The 15,171-nt window shown below is 51.8% G+C and overlaps 1 long non-coding RNA gene across 2 annotated transcripts in view; it reads left to right on the top strand.

Moving 5' to 3' along the window:
* The window catches only part of LOC108313422, a 33,449-nt gene that overhangs the window by 15,642 nt on the left and 2,636 nt on the right, over positions 1-15,171 (top strand). The window contains exon 1 of one of the 2 annotated variants that reach the window (XR_005202357.1): positions 7,411-7,557. The exons of the other annotated variant lie outside the window; for it this stretch is intronic. This is a non-coding gene — a long non-coding RNA (uncharacterized LOC108313422). Of the gene's footprint in view, positions 1-7,410; positions 7,558-15,171 lie in introns of those variants that run through there. 2 annotated transcript variants of the gene reach the window in all.

Raw genomic sequence — 15,171 nt, 5'->3', positions numbered from 1 at the left:
GTTGGATTTCCTTATTTAATTCTCATAAAATTCCGTGAGGTGGGGGCCATTACTGCTCCCATTTTATGCATGAGCGAGCTAAGGGTTGGCAATTTGTCTATGATCCTGCAGCTTGTAAGAGATGGAGGCAGGATACGAACCCAGGAAACACGGCTTTGAAGGATAAGTCCTTGAGTGCCTGGCTCTGGAGAGGGCAGACCTCAGCCCTAGGGAACCAAGGAAGGCAATTAGAAGAGAGGATATTCAGGCTGGTCTCAAGGAGGAGCTTGTCACAGAGAGACGAGGGCCAGAGCCATCCATGCAGGGAGTGTCTGGAGGGAGAGCATGAAGTGCAGGAAGTGTATGAAGCAAAGGGCATGTTTGGGGACGGGGCATTGTCAGAGGAGACGGGCGTTGATTGTGTGGGTAGTGGGGTGCTGAGAGAGGAAGTGGGGCTGGATGAGGAAGGGCCCCAGGTGCTTTGTGACTTCCTCCTGGAGATAGTGGAGGATTCTTGAAGGGATGGTGGGTGGGTGCTCTACCAATTCAGGGGAATATGGCTGTGTGGTCAGGAATGGAGGTGTCCAGCAGGATAGGGGCTTGGGCTGGCTTATGTTGGATAACTAACAGCCGAGAAAGACAGGGGAAGGGAAGTGGTGGGAGCAAAGGTGAGGAGGGGGAGGTCCCCAGTCTGGATCGGGGGAGGCATGTAGAAAGTGTTAGGACCAGGGAGCCCTGGAAAGGTGGGTGGGGTCCGATCATGAGGCCCTTAAATTCCACACTGAGAGTCTGCTTCCGGGTGTCAGCACAGGCTGTGTGAACAGGGGAAGCCTGGTCAGCTGGGGCTCTGGGGTGCTATAAGCCAGGCACAGTGTGGCTGTAGAGTGAGGAAGACTCACATGGCCCCTGGCCTTCATGGAATTTGCAGTCCAGGAGCCGAGACAGACATGAGTCAAGCAGCCTCAGGCACCCATGGCTGACTGCAAACAACCTGGCAGCTGATGGAAAGCCCAGGGGCCCCAGGGGAGTGCGGGCTGGGAGGAAGTGCAAAAGCAACTCTAGGCTGGATCTCTTGGGGATGGGGAGAGGGGGAAGGAAAAGCATTCCAGGCAGAGGAACCAGCAAGTGGAAAGCCTTAGAGGCAGCAAGGAAAGGAGGCACTGAAAGCAAAGCAAAAAGGCCAGGGAGGCTGGGAGGCAGAAAGCCAGGGGAGGGAGATGCCGAAGACTTGGGAGTTTGACTGGAGAAGATGGGAGACGGTGAAGAGTTTTAAGCAGGAAAATTACCAAAAGATCTGTGTTCTAGAAAGATTCCTGGAAGCTGTAAGGAGAAAGGAATGAGGGGTAAGTCTGGCTTTGAGAGATCAGTTAGGCAGCTGCTGCAGACTCCCAGGAGCAGCTGGAGAGCCTGGCTTAGGTCACGGTGATGGAGTCAGAAGCAGGTGGGTGCTCATACAGGCAGCTGCTTGGAAGATGGATTCAGCAGGACTTGGTGATTGGCTGGGAAGGCAGGTGGGAAAGAAGAAGGGGTGGATGGTGGGGCTATCTACAGGGATGGGGGTTCAGGAGGGAGGGGGTCTTGAGAGATAGAATCATGAGATGGTTCTAGCCATACTTGGTTTGAGGTGCCTGAGGTGAGTGCTGGCAAGTTGGGTGCCCAGGCCTGGGGCTCAGGAGGTGGGTGTGGGATGATGTAGGAATCATGAGCTAGAGATAAAATTCAGCCATTGGGGAGGCAAGGGAGAGAACATGGGAAGAGAAGAGGGCCCAGGACAGGACATCAATGACTATTGTAAGGAGGAGCTGCCAAGGACACCGAGAAGTTGGTGGTAGAACAGTGGGCGTCAATCAAGTCCGGGAATCAGGAAGGCCCTTGGAGGGTGCGGTCTGCAGGCGTGAGGATGCCGAAAACCCAGGCAAGTTGACAACTGCAAAGTGCAGGCTGCATTTAGCAAAATGGAGGTCCCTGGGGCCTTGAGCAGGAGTGGGTTGGGTGGAAGGTGGGGCGGGGGCGGGGGCGGGCAGAGACAGCCTCGTGGGAGGTTGAAGCCCAGGAGATGGACTTGGAGATAACAGGTTACTGCCAGGAACTGGGGCTGAAGGAGGAGGAAAGGAATGGGGCCGAGTTCAGTTGAAGAGGATAGAAAAGGATTGATTTGTTTGTTGGTTGGTTTTTAGGATGGGAGGAACTGGGCGTGTTTAAGGAGAGGGGGCCAGTGAGGAGGGAGAGATTGTGGTGTCTTCCCCAGTGCAGACCCTTGAGGCTAAGAACAACAAAACATCCAGAAGAGCCCCAGGAGGACAGGAATTTGGCTTTTTAGCTGAGCAGTGAAAAGGCAAGCCAGCAATTGCCCTCTGGGTCTGCCAGGGAAGGTCAGAGAAAGGCCTCCCCAGGGATGGAGAGAGAAAGGAAGTGAGGGGGAAACAGCAGCGGAGAGACAGACAAGCCTTGGCTGGAAGCGGGAGGGAGAAACACCCTCTGAAGGTACCTAGAGGGATTCAAAGGGGAAGTTAACAGTGAGAACAAACAATAAAGATTCTTATATATAGCCAAGCTCTGCTCTCTGTGTACTCTGAGACTCTCATGCTTAAGGGCTGGTGTTTGAACTTGACTTCTAGGAGAGGCAGCTAGTTGGGGAAGAATTCTGGCTCGAGAGGCAGGAGATCAGGCTTCTGGTCTAGCTCTGCTGCTAGCCCCCTCTGGAGCCCTGGGCCACAGTATCCCATATTTCAGTTGGGCTGGAGGTGAGTGTTTCTAATACTTTCACGGGATCTTGTGAGTTGGTACCCTTGTTACATGGCTGGTGGCCTGGTTCTCCAGAGAATGTGTTTGCCTCACAGGACTGCATGAAGTAATAATAGTGTTGACAGTGATAATAACAGCGGAAGTGTATAGAGTGGCGTCTCTGTGATCTGCACTGTGCCAAGAGGTTTGAATCCTGTGGAAGGATCATCCTCCCCATTTCACAGAAGTGAAAACTGAGGCACATCCCAAGGTCACACTGCCAGGTAGTAGCAGGGTTGGGATTTCCTCTGTGCCAAAGCTTCTTTGACTGGGGCAGATACATGGTCCCCTGACCTTCAGAGGAAGGCACCACAGGCTGTGCTCCCTGCCAAGCCAACACAGCACTGGGATGAGCAGGCCAGCTAGGTGGCTGTCCCAAGATAGAGGGTCCAGCACTGGGGCAGAGGTGGAACAGGGGAGTTGAGGTCAGAGGTTAGATCATAGAGATGCTGAATGCCAAGTTGAAGGGTCTGAATGGGACTATATGGAAGGTTTGGGAAGAAGGATCGGCAAACCAATGGCAGGAGCCACATCAGACAGGTGGGACAATGCTGGAGTCCAGCAAAGAAGGAAGGCAAGCAACAAACCCAGAGGGAATCTGTGGATGAGTCTGCATGGTGGAAGGGGTATAAGGACTGGCCTCAGGGAGGCATCGGCCTCTTCCAGTCTAAGGCTGGGCTGTCTACTTCCTTGGGAAGGGGCAGAAAATCTGAGCAGGCCCAGCTCCGAGCCCATCAGAGAGTTGGGCTGGGACACGCCCGGGGGTGTCTGCCTCTGGGGTTTTGTTGCCTGTTTACTAACCTCTCTCCTGCCTCTGGCTGCGGTGGCGAGCTTGCGGAAGCTCTAACCTGCAGCTGTCTTGGCCTCGCTGTGTCTCTGTCTCAGGTTGCCGGAGTAGCCCAGTGGATTACCTGGCCTCCCCTCCTTCCGCAGGGTCTCAGCTCCCTGCTTCCTGCCCTGCAGGGCCTGGGACCACTCGGACCCCAGTGGAGGCTTGTCCCAGCTCAGCCTCCCTGCAGCCCCTGCATGCCACATCTGTGCGTTCCCTGCCACCAGCCTTGTGTGCTGTGCGTGAAGGAGGCCCCAGCCTCACTCCACATTCCAGTGGTTGTCTTTCCAAGCACGTTCACATCTATTATCCAATTTAATGCTCCTCCAGCCTTGTGAGATCAGCAGTTGAGCCGTAAGTCCCCGGATCCAGGTCCCACAGCTGGTTGTAAAGCCGGAGCAGAGGCAGGAGCTCCTCCTGCCTAAGTGCCACATTGGAAAAAGGCCTGAGTGACGACTTCAGATTCCAGCTCTGGCTCTGACATTATTCCCCGCGTGACCCTGAGTAAGTTCTTGCTCCCCAGTGTGGAAGGGGGAGGGGATGGATGAAGTAAGTGATCTTTACAGGCTTCCCAACTCTGAAAGCCTTGAAAAGATTGAGCCAGATCCTTTATTCAGCAACCATGTCTTGTTTCTTTTAGCCAAGCCAGCCTGTGCTGGAGGTGGAACCACTGTAGCAGCCCCACCTTCCGGGTAGGGGCAACCCTAGCGAAAGGCCTGGCCACAGTCAAAGGCCAGCATCTAAAAGGCCTCTGAAAATCATCACAGGGACTGCCAAGCCCCTGTCCTGGGCTCCTTCTGTCCTCCCCAGTTCTCTCACACCTGCCCTGTCTTGAACCTCTCTTTCATCCCCACCCCCACCATCACGTAAAACCGCTCTCCACCCCCAGCCTGGATGTGCTTCTGCTTACATGGTGCCATTATTCTTGGCCAGAAACTCACTTAATCCTCCCAGTAGCCACCCACCCTATGCCACGGACATCATTATCCCCACCTACAGATGAGGAACCAGGGCCTAGAGAAGCTAGGTGACTCACCCAGGTGTTCCCAGTCGGAAGTGGCAGTGTGGGGGCGGGGCCCCAGCGCCTAAGTTCAAACCTGAGCCCTCCTGCTTACCAATTGCGTGGTCCTGAGCAGAGGACCCCCTCACCCTCTCTGAGTTCTGAATTCCTTCCTCGTAGAACACATCTCCCCATTTCTACCTTGGGGGCGGCTCTGAACAGACCCATGTCCATCCCTATCTGTGTGTTCTCAGCAAATCACTCACCGTCTCTGAGCTTAGAGCCTTCGTCTAGAAATGGGGAAAGCAACACCCACTTCACAGGGTTGGTGTGGAGATTGTAAGAGAGTATGGAGAAAGAGCTAGGGCTCAAAAAACCCTAGTTTCTCTGAAGCTGCCTTATTGTAAAGTGAATAGGACCCTGTGGTTGGACAGGCAGGTTGCTTCTGATTATCCACCATATTGTAAATATGGCTGCAGGGAACATCTTTTTGGCTCTCTTGGATTCGTTCCTACGAATAAAGTCCTGGGGATCGATTGCGGCCTGGGTCAAAGGTCACAGACACTTATTCCAGTTGGCAGTTTTTTGTCATGAGCAGGATTCTGGAGGCAGATAGACCTGCATGTGAATTCTCATTGGCCGATTTCCTAGTCAATAGCCTTGGGCAAGTGACTGCACCTCCGCTAAGCCTCAGACTTCTTATCTGTAAATCAGGGGTAATAATATACCTAACTTAAGGGACGATTGCCTAACATGAAGAAAGTGCTCATAAATCCTACCTTTTATTATGATCCTGACTTGCTCTGATCAGCTGTCCTTAGTTAATCAATAGGGAAGCCAAGGTCGAGTGAGGGGAGTAGTTGCCTACCAAGGTCACAGTCTGGGTGCAGCTGGTAGCCCAGGGGCCAGTTTCAGCATCTTCTTTGCAGACCGTCTCAGACTCAAGCCAGAGCTGGAATTGAAATGGTGCAGAGGCTATGGTGGGCTGAGACCGCATCCAGGTAGCAGAGGTAAAGTTCCAAATTGCTCTCTGTGTCCTGAACAATGCCCTCCATGCTTTTGCATCTGTCGTTTGCTGCAAGAATGTTTTCCCTGATCGAGCCATTAAACGGCATGACCGTCTTACCCACTGGACTATGATTGGGGGCAGGGCGGGCTCTGCCTTCATCTCTGTCTGCTGATTGAATAGAATGAACTTGGGGAATTTCCAAGCTGGTCTGGATCAGTTTCATGTTTTCTAATGGAGAAGTGGACACCTTGCCTGAGGACACGTGGTCTATCCGCTAATCCATTTCTTGTGTGTCCACTAAGTATTTCGGCTGGGCTCAGTGCTCAGCTAGGAAGGGTCACGGTATGGCAGAAAACACATGTTTGGGGATCGAAAGACTTCAAGTCCACTCTCTGTCATTCCTTTGCTGGGACCCTGGGCTTGCTTTGGCTTTGTGGGTCTCAGTTCTTCCACCTCTAAAACGGAGGTGATAAGCTCACCCCCCTCTGGAGGTTGGTGTGAGTAGGAGTTGGAGACGCTGTGCCAATGTTATACCCCAGTGTCATGTGGTGATGGCCCCAGCTGGGAGGAGGGCTCCCAGGAGACAGACAGCAGGGTCAGGCCTGGAGTCAGGCAGGCCTGGGACCAAAGCCCAGATCCTTCACCTACAGCTGGGTGGCCCTGACTGAGTCGCCTCCCTCCTCTGAGTTCAGTTCCTCCTCATCTTCTCAAAGAGGCCGTCTTTGGCCCCTCCCATCCTTTGTTTCTTCCATACCTCTGACCACAGGTCATAGTTCTCTCATTTGCTCCTTTTTTATTGTCTGTGTCTTGCCTCCAGATTATGCACTCCAGGAGAGCAGGGATATTTGTTTTGTTCTCTGTTCTATCCCCAGGATCTAGCACAGGACTGGCAGGTAATAGGCACTCGATGATATTTGTTGAATGGGTGAATGGATGAATATGTGAATGCATTGGGATTAGTACTTCCAACCTCCCAAGGGCGTTTAGAGATGAAGGGCAAGGTGTGGAATGTGCCCGGCCCAGCACATTATAGGCTTGCTCAGTGAGGGTGAAGCTGCTGTTACTATCCTGAGGGAGAACTCTGCAGCTGCCTCCCAGGAAACTGGGCCCAGGGTCAGGGGTGGGAGAGCTCAGAAGCTCCCACAGTGTAGCTTCCACTTCCTGGCTGGGGCTGAGCCCTCTAATTGCTCCCGTCTCCTTGGCAGCCTGTGCAGCCGTCTAATGAGTTTGCACCCAGCTGGCCCCTGGGCTTGGCCACACAGCTTAGGCCTGCCTGCCCGACTGCAGGCAGACAAAGGCCCTCTGTCCCTGGGACCTGCTTCCTGCCCGTCCACTGCGTCCCTGACAAACCGAGGTCCCCAGCTGCCAATCTCTGCTTCTGCAGTGAAGGAGCCCAAGACGCCCATGTGGGTCAGGGGGACAGCAGTGGAGAGGGCATTTGCCATGGAGGGTGGAGCCCTGGATCTACATCCTTGCTCTTCCCCAGCTGAGAGGTGCTAGGGGAGGCCATGGGATGTCATGGCCAAGAGCCCTACCGACAGGTTCGGAATCACGCCTCCATCACCTCTAGCTGTGTGACCTTGGGCAAGTCCCAGACTGTTCTAATCCTCAGTTTCCTCATCCATCAAGCAGGAGTAGATTACAGGAGCTCATGCGTGTGAAGCTTTCAGCATAGCTCTTGGAACATGGAAGAGCAACTGTAATTGTGGGGGACCCTTTTAGATCCAGGGTCCTCGGTCTGCTCATCTATTGGATCAGGACTGCTCAACCTTGGCACTGTTGCCACTGGGGCTGGATGATTCTGTGGTGGGGACTGTCCTGTGCATTCCAGGATGTTTAGTAGCATCCCTGGCATCAGCCCACCCAGTTTCAAGGTTTCCGTTACTCTCTGAAATTCCCTGGTTTGCTTTAGGAACCCGATTCTTCTCTGTGGTCTGAATCATTGCAAAATAACTTGTAAGTATTCCTTCCCCACAAAATAATTTTTCCAGTCTAGAGGCCCCACATGCCCCAGGTTGGTCACAGTGAGCACTAGATCAGAAGGATGATGGAGGTAACTTCAAATGCAAGAGCTGTAGCAGGACCCAGGCCTGAGCACCCTGGAACCTCCTTGAAATGTTCCCCGTGATACTTCTTTGGAGCCTCGCATCTTCCTCCGGGAACACACATGGCCACCAGTCCGTTGTCCTTGTGCCCCACTCTGCTCTACATCCTGCTGCGATCTTCATCTCAGACTCTGCCAGAGGACCCTGTGCCCAGCATTCACTGCTAGCACCCATGTCCCTAAACATCCTTTCCCACCATACTGTCCCCTGCAGTTGCTGAGCTCTCTTTGCACCCTCCATCTGCTGTGCCTTTGCTGATACTGTCCTTTCTGCTCCTAGAGCCCTCTCTCCACCCCTCCGCTCCCCTCCCTCCAGCCCTAGCTCTCAGGTTGCCTCCTCCTGAAGTTCTCCCCGGTTCCTCCAACAGAACAGCTCTGCCTGCCTGAGGCACCGGAGCCAACCTTGAGCTCACCACTCGGCTGAACACATGTCTGCCCAGCATGCCATCCAGTTTATTTATGAGGCTGTCTGTCTGCCCCCAGTCCCAGGAGCCCCAGGGCAGGGCCCTGTCTGATTCATTGCCAGGCGCAAGGTCTGGCCAGCATCAGGGAGCATGTGTTGAGCAGTAGCAGTGAAAGCTGTCTCTGGGAGGAGGCATCGTGGGGCTGGCTGGCATGGAACATAGGCCCAAGGCTGTTGGGTGGCAGGGCCAGGCCAATGCCAGTGCTGCTGGAGAAGGCTGAGGGCCCTTCTTCCCAGGCTCCTTCACCACGCCCTCCTTCCTTCTCCCCTCCGTCGCTGACTCATTCACTCAGCAACTTCTCTCGCTCATTCATGCATCTGCGTGCTCCTTCACAGACTCGTTCACTAATGGGGGAGCTCATCCATTCTTTCAGTTCTGTATTTGTTCATTCATTCATTCATTCATTCATTCATTCATTCATCCATTTCTTCGCTTACTCCTGTATTCATCCAGCAAACTTTCCTGGGCTCTGATTTTACACCCAGTCCTGCCCTCTATAGAAGCCTTGAAGACCCAGTGCTGAAGGTCTTTTCTTCCAGAGTGGTGGTGATGCGGGTGCAGACGTACAAATGAATAACTGCGGTCAGAGTGAGAGGGGCTATGATTGAGGAATATGTGATGTGACAGTGGAGGAATCTACACAGGCTTCATGGAGGAGGTGGCATTTTCATAGGGCCTGGGAGATTAAGAAGTCCCAAGCAAGGCCTAGAGAGGCTGGGCTCTGAGCTCAGGGATGGGGAGGAGAAGGAGAGATAGGAAGAGATGCTTTCTGAAGGACTTAGGGACTGCTTGGCTGGGTTCCTGGGGAGAGAGAGGAAGAGACAAGACCTGTGTTCAGCCCTCATCCTCCATCCAGAAATACTGAAGGCACAAATGCATATTCAGTGCCTGCTGTGTGCCAGACAGTGGCTGGGGATACAATAACACAGGCAAAGCCCTGTCTTCAAAGAGCTTACATTTGAGTGTGGGAGGCAGAAAATTGAGATAACTAATAAAGTATGCAGTGCCAGGCGGCCCTAAGTTCTTAAGAGCCAGAGAGCAGGGATGGCTTTTTAAGTAGCTTGTTTGTGGAAGGCCTCCTGACAAGGCAATGCTTATGAGCAATGCGGTGTCTGGCGAGGGTGTCCAAGCAGTTTCCTGCTGGGAATGTCACCTGCTTGCCAATTCAATATCATCCCAGCAGCCAGCATTGGGCTGAGCACGGAGCAGCTGTGCAAGCCATGGCAGTCCTGGCTATGCTTTCCTCTGGGTCTCTGCCTGCTCAACCCACTGGGCTGCCGCAGGGCAGGGATGGAGTCTTCATCTCTGAACCCTGACACTCAGCACAGGGCCTGGCACGTGTGGCCTCCCTGAGGACCAGGAAGCAACACAGGGGTTGAGATGGCACTGTAGACCCTGGGCAGTTGCTGCTCATCCAGGCAGGTGTCAGGGTTGGATGGGGAGGCAAAGGGGGTCCAGAGGGTTCTGGGTGCCCCAGGGGATGGGGCATCTTGCAGCAGGAGCCCAGCCTTTCACCATGGAGGGGAGTATGGGGGAAACAGGGCAAAATAGTCCACCCCTCCTTCAGGCTTGGCCTTCCAGACCCCACTCCCAGGAAGAGCATCACGGGCAGCCTTGAGGTCCCCCATTTCAGCCTCTCTGAGAGTAGAGGTTCTGGAAGTGGGGCCTTTGAGGTGCCCTCTGAGGATCACACTGAGGCTTTTTCTGCTCCTGGAACCAATGGCTCTGGAGAGGGACAGAGTCCAGGGACCAAGCCTAGAACTAGGCCCAAGGGAGAGATGGAACCGGGCAGGGGTGAGTAGATCCTGGGAGCCCTTCTCTCCCTAGCTCTTAATGTCTTTCTTCCTCCCCTTCCCCACGCTCCGAGCCCAGCCTCCCTGGCTCTTACTTGCAGGTATGGGTCAGCCCTGGGCTTTCTCCTGGCTAGCGGCAGAAGTTCTTTCCACCCACCCTGGGGCTCCTGGGCTCACCCAGCCTTAGGGAGTGTCAGAGACAGTCCTCCTGGCACTGCTTAGGACTAATCTAAGAGTAGAATCCTGAAGCCACAGCTTTAGGGAGAGATGGCGACGCTGAGGCAGAGCAGAGTGCACAGGGTTCTGGGCTCTGGGGTGTGGCCTCTGGTCCCCAGCACCTGCAGACCCCTCCAGAGATGCTGAGGGGCCTCAGCTCTGACCAAGGAGAGCACCGGGCACTGGAGAGGGTAGCACCACTCCTGCAGGGGGAGGGTAAGCAGAGGTTGGAAATTTGTGAGGACACTAAAACTTCAGACAGGTGGGGTGCCTTCAGCCTTGAGATTCGGGGATGGAAGAGGAGGAGGAGCCAAGCCTTGGACCCTAGGGAAAAACACTGAAGTACTGCACACCCCCATGTGGCAAAGCTTTTGTTGAGGCTTTCCTGCGGCAGGGAACATCTACTCTTCTGGACCAGCTAGGATCAGGCCATTGTAAATTGTTGAAAATCCGTATCTAAATTTTAAAGAAGTGTTGTAGCTTCTTGAGTCATTTGTCTAGCAGACAGACTTCCTGCAGAGCCAACACCAAGGGGACTCAGGATGTCTTGGATCACTTTTTAATCCTCAGGATTTTAAATTACAAATGTAATTAAAACTTACTCTAAACAGTCAAATGTTTCAGTCATACACAACCTAGAAAGGGAAATCTCTACCCCCTCTCCCCCTACAAATTCTCTTCCCCAGAGATGACACTGTTAACAGTTTAGAAGTTCTCCCAGATTTTTGTCTGAATATTAGTGTTACACGGCTAATTGCTTTGACATAGCAACGTGTATTTCCTCCCATAGTTCTTATATGCGATTTTCCTCCTATTCAGCCAGTGGCATCCAATCCACGTGCTTCAGAGAGGATTAAAATAGATATACAGTGATATAAAGAGGAATAAGGAACAAGGCTTAGTTAAAAACAGGATTCAGAAGAGAATCTTAAAGTCTACATGAGACAGAAGTCTTAAAGGCTGGCTTTGTTGATTAACGTATTGGTTAGGATACTTTGGCTGCAGATAACAGTAAGTACAACACAAACCTGATGAACAATGAGATATTTTGACTCAGGTCCCCAGACTCCAGAGACACACTGGGCTTCAGGGCTGGCTTAATCCAGCGACACTGGCACATCTCTCTAAAGTTCTCTTGGCTGTACCTTGCTTTGTCTAATGGCTTAATCTGTTGGGATGGCATCCCTCAAAATTACCACACGGCTGGACACTACACTTTCCCCCAGGCTCCCAGCAAGTCTCCCCTTGATCGTGGCTAGGCTCACATGCCCATTCCTGGGGAGAAGAGTGTGCTCTGCGTAGAGGCTTAGGCCTGAGTTTCTAGACCAATGACTATGGCAGATGGGGTGGGATTTCATGACACCAGTTAAAGCTCCCCTGGAACTGAATTTGGGGTCAGCTTACCCTGAAGCTCATCGATGATCTGAGACTGGTCTGGATTCCAGATTGAAAACTGGGGCATATTTAAGAAGAAGGACAGGAAAGTTGAAGAAGGTAGAGTCAACATCATCTACTATAAGAGAGAGAAAGATCTCTCTCAAACCTTCCCTGTAGAGAGTCACAGCAGATCTTGGAGGACAGGTCATGGAGTTTTGCTCTAAGCCACAGGTAGAGAGAATTTAAGATGTGATGTAAGGGAAATCCCTACCAGCTCAGGGGGATGTAGGGAGTCCTTCCACTTCTCAGAGGAGCCACCAAAGAGTTGGAAAAGCAGATACGGACGAGGCAAAAGTGAGGTGAAGCTGCTGCCTGAAGACCCAGTGGCCCATCCTTGCCTCTGAGCCCCAGCCAGGGTAGGGATTGTGGGGAGATAGAAAGCCCAGAGGGGCTTCTGCCCACTTCTAGAACTCTAGAACTCTGTAGAGCCCTATCTGGAAGGTTGCTTGGCCCATGACCACAGGAGACTAGAAAGGGCAATGTGGCGTGTGTACCTATTTCCTGAGGGCTGACGTGGTGAATGACCACAACCTTGGTGGTCTGAGACCCAGGTGTCGGCAGGGCTGTGCTCTCTTTGAAGGCTCTGGAGGACAATCTGTTCCCTGCCTCTCCCAGCTTCTCTGGCTGTCCTCATGACTACAGCACAGATTAATCTGAGTAAACCACAGATTAACTCAGGTCTCTGCCTCCATGTCATCTCCTCCTCTGTGCCAAGTCTCCCTCTGACTTTCTCTTCTAAGGGCTCTTTTCATTGGATTTTGGGTTCGCCTGGATAATCCAAAATAAGCTCATCTTGAGCGCCTTCATCACATGGGCAGAGACGCTTTTTCCAAATCACATTCACAGGTTCTAGGAGTTAGGATGTGGACATATCTTTTTGGGGACAATATTCAACCTCCTACGGGGTGTTTAGGCAGAGAGAAGACCAGAGATAGTGCCCCTAGACTGGCTTGTCTCCTTTGTGGTGTGGTAGGGATGCCCCAAGGTCCAGCGTCTTGACAATGGGAGGACACAGAAGGCCACTCACTGAAAGCTCTGGTGGGTTGTTTGTGTGTCAGGACCCTGGACAGGGGCATGACAACCCTCAGGTCCCAGCCAGCTCACAGTGGATATGCCCTTGTGGTTCCTGATCAGCCCAGCTGTGCTGGAGCTCCCACCGGTCCTTGCCTAAGTCAGGACAGACCCCAGGTTCCACTTGCTGCACTGGTAACAGCAGCTAGGACAGAAACCAACAGGATGAGATGCTCCAACAGGAGGGTGACATGAGTCCTGGAGACCCTTGCCCTGATGCCATGAGGACACCCAAGTTTCCAGTTTGCAGACCCCATCTTAGGAGGGGAACTCCTTGTGTGTGGGGGGAAACAGCTCTGATAGGAACTGAAGTTTACATCAACTGAATCTTTCTCCCAAAGAGAATGAGTTACCTTTCATTGGTCAGTTATTTATTTTTATTTTTTGAGACAGGGTCTTGAGTGCCAGGCTGGAGTGCAGTGGTGTGATCTCAGCTCTCTGCAGCCCCAGCCTCCTGGGCTCAAGCGATCCTCCAGCCTCAGCCTCCCAAGTAGCTGGGACTACAGATGCATGTCACCATGCCTAGCTAAACTGTTTTTGTTTTTTTTCTTTTTGAGGCAGAGTCTCACTTTTTTGCCAGGTTGGAATGCAGTGGTGCGATCTCTACTCACTGCAACCTCCGCCTCCTGAGTTCAAGTGATTATATTGCCTCAGCCTCCTGAGTAGCTGGGACTACAGGCACGTGCCACCACACCCAACTAATTTTTGTGTTTTTAGTAGAGGTGGGGCTTCACCTTGTTGGCCAGGATGGGCTCGATCTCTTGACTTTGTGATCTGCCCACCTCGGGCTCCCAAAGTACTGGGATTACAGGTGTGAGCCACCATGCCCGGCCTTGTTTTTGTATTTTTTTGTAGAGATGGGTCTTGCTATGTTGCCCAGGTTGGTCTTGAACTACTGAGCTCAAGGGATCCACCCGCGTTAGCCTCCCAAAGTACTGGGATTACAGATGGGAGCCAATGTGCCCAGCCTTCATGGATAAGTTTTTTTTTTCCTTTTGTTCCAAGTATATAAATGGTAAGTCTTCTGCAAATAATAGGGCCTCCAGGTTTTACTTGCAAAAACAGGCCCATGCTGTACACGTCATTCTACAAATTGCTGAATACACTTCATACATGACAGACATATTTCTATGACAGTATATTTTAGAGCTACCTTATTTTTTTAAATCCACATATTTGTGGATTTATATAATTTGTTTAACCAAACCCTTATGGTTATTATTATTATTATTATTATTATTAGAGATAAGGTCTCACTCTCTTGCCCAGGCCAGAGTGCAGTGTCACAATCATAGCTCACTGCAACCTTGAACTCCTGGACTCAAGCAATCCTCCCACCTCAGCCTCCTGAGTAGCTGGGACTACACATGTGCACCTCCATATTCAGCTAATTAAGTAAAAGGTTTTTTCATACAGACAGGGTCTCACTATGTTGCCCAGGTGGTCTCCATCTCCTAGGCTCAAGCCATCCTTCTGCCTCATCCTCCCAAAGTGCTGGGATGACAGGCATGAACCATTGCATCTAGCCAACCAAAACTTTATTGATGAACATTCAGGTTGTTTGTTGAATTTAATTGAATTAACAAATGAATGAGCTAAACAATGTGCAACAATGCCTATTTATGCTGAGGTTGCAAAAATGCAATATTTCTTTCCCTTTCTCCTAAATCTATATAGCTCTGACCTCGCATTTCAAGTGAAAAAGTAATTAAATGACCCCAGAATTGTTGGTCAGAAAAATGCATCACGGCCCTTTCCACCTTCCAAAACACTCCAGAAAATGCGGTTGAGGGTGGCTTGCCAAGACTTGGCTCTTCTGGTGTGAGTGACATTCTGGACTCTTGAACGTAAACTGCTGGCAGTGTTAGCTTGCTTTGCATTAGCCAATTGTCACTTCTCAAAGAGGGGCAGCAGAATGTGGAGCTTGGCCTCATTACACCATTCTGGCTACAGTGGCCCCTGTAAAAGGAACTCCCTGCAATCTTGTGCATCTCTGGGATGTAAAGGTGCAGACAGGGCTTGGCTGCGTTCTCACCTACTGTTTCAATCAGCACCCTTTAGACTGCAAGTGACAGAAAAGCTGATCAAACATAAACAGAGCAGGATATAAATTGGCTTATGTAAACAAGAAGTCCAAGGAGTCTCAGTCATGGCTGCATTTGGGTGTTTAACTGACGTCATTAAAACTCTCTCTTTCCAGCTCTCATTTTATGCCTGCCTGTTTTTAACTTTTTTTTTTCCCCCTGGGCAGATCTTTTTCTTGTGATGCAAGATGTCCACCAGCTGCTACAAACTCATCCTTACAGCTCACAATCTCAAAAGAAGAAATTCTAGACAGCGCTAGCAAAAGTCTCAGGGAAGACTCCTATTGGCCTGGCTTGGGTCATGTGTTTATCCTTGAGCCAATAACTGTGCCCAGGGGATGGGTGCTTCAATGGCCGGGCATGGCTCAAGAGTTCCCCCTGCCTGCCTGTGTGGGGAGGCT

This window comes from Cebus imitator, unplaced genomic scaffold (genome assembly GCF_001604975.1).
Source record: "Cebus imitator isolate Cc_AM_T3 unplaced genomic scaffold, Cebus_imitator-1.0 Scaffold136, whole genome shotgun sequence".
In the NCBI taxonomy this organism is placed as follows: domain Eukaryota; kingdom Metazoa; phylum Chordata; class Mammalia; order Primates; family Cebidae; genus Cebus; species Cebus imitator.
The sequence above is the reverse complement of the archived record's forward strand: the minus strand, read 5'-3'. Positions and strand labels throughout refer to the sequence as shown.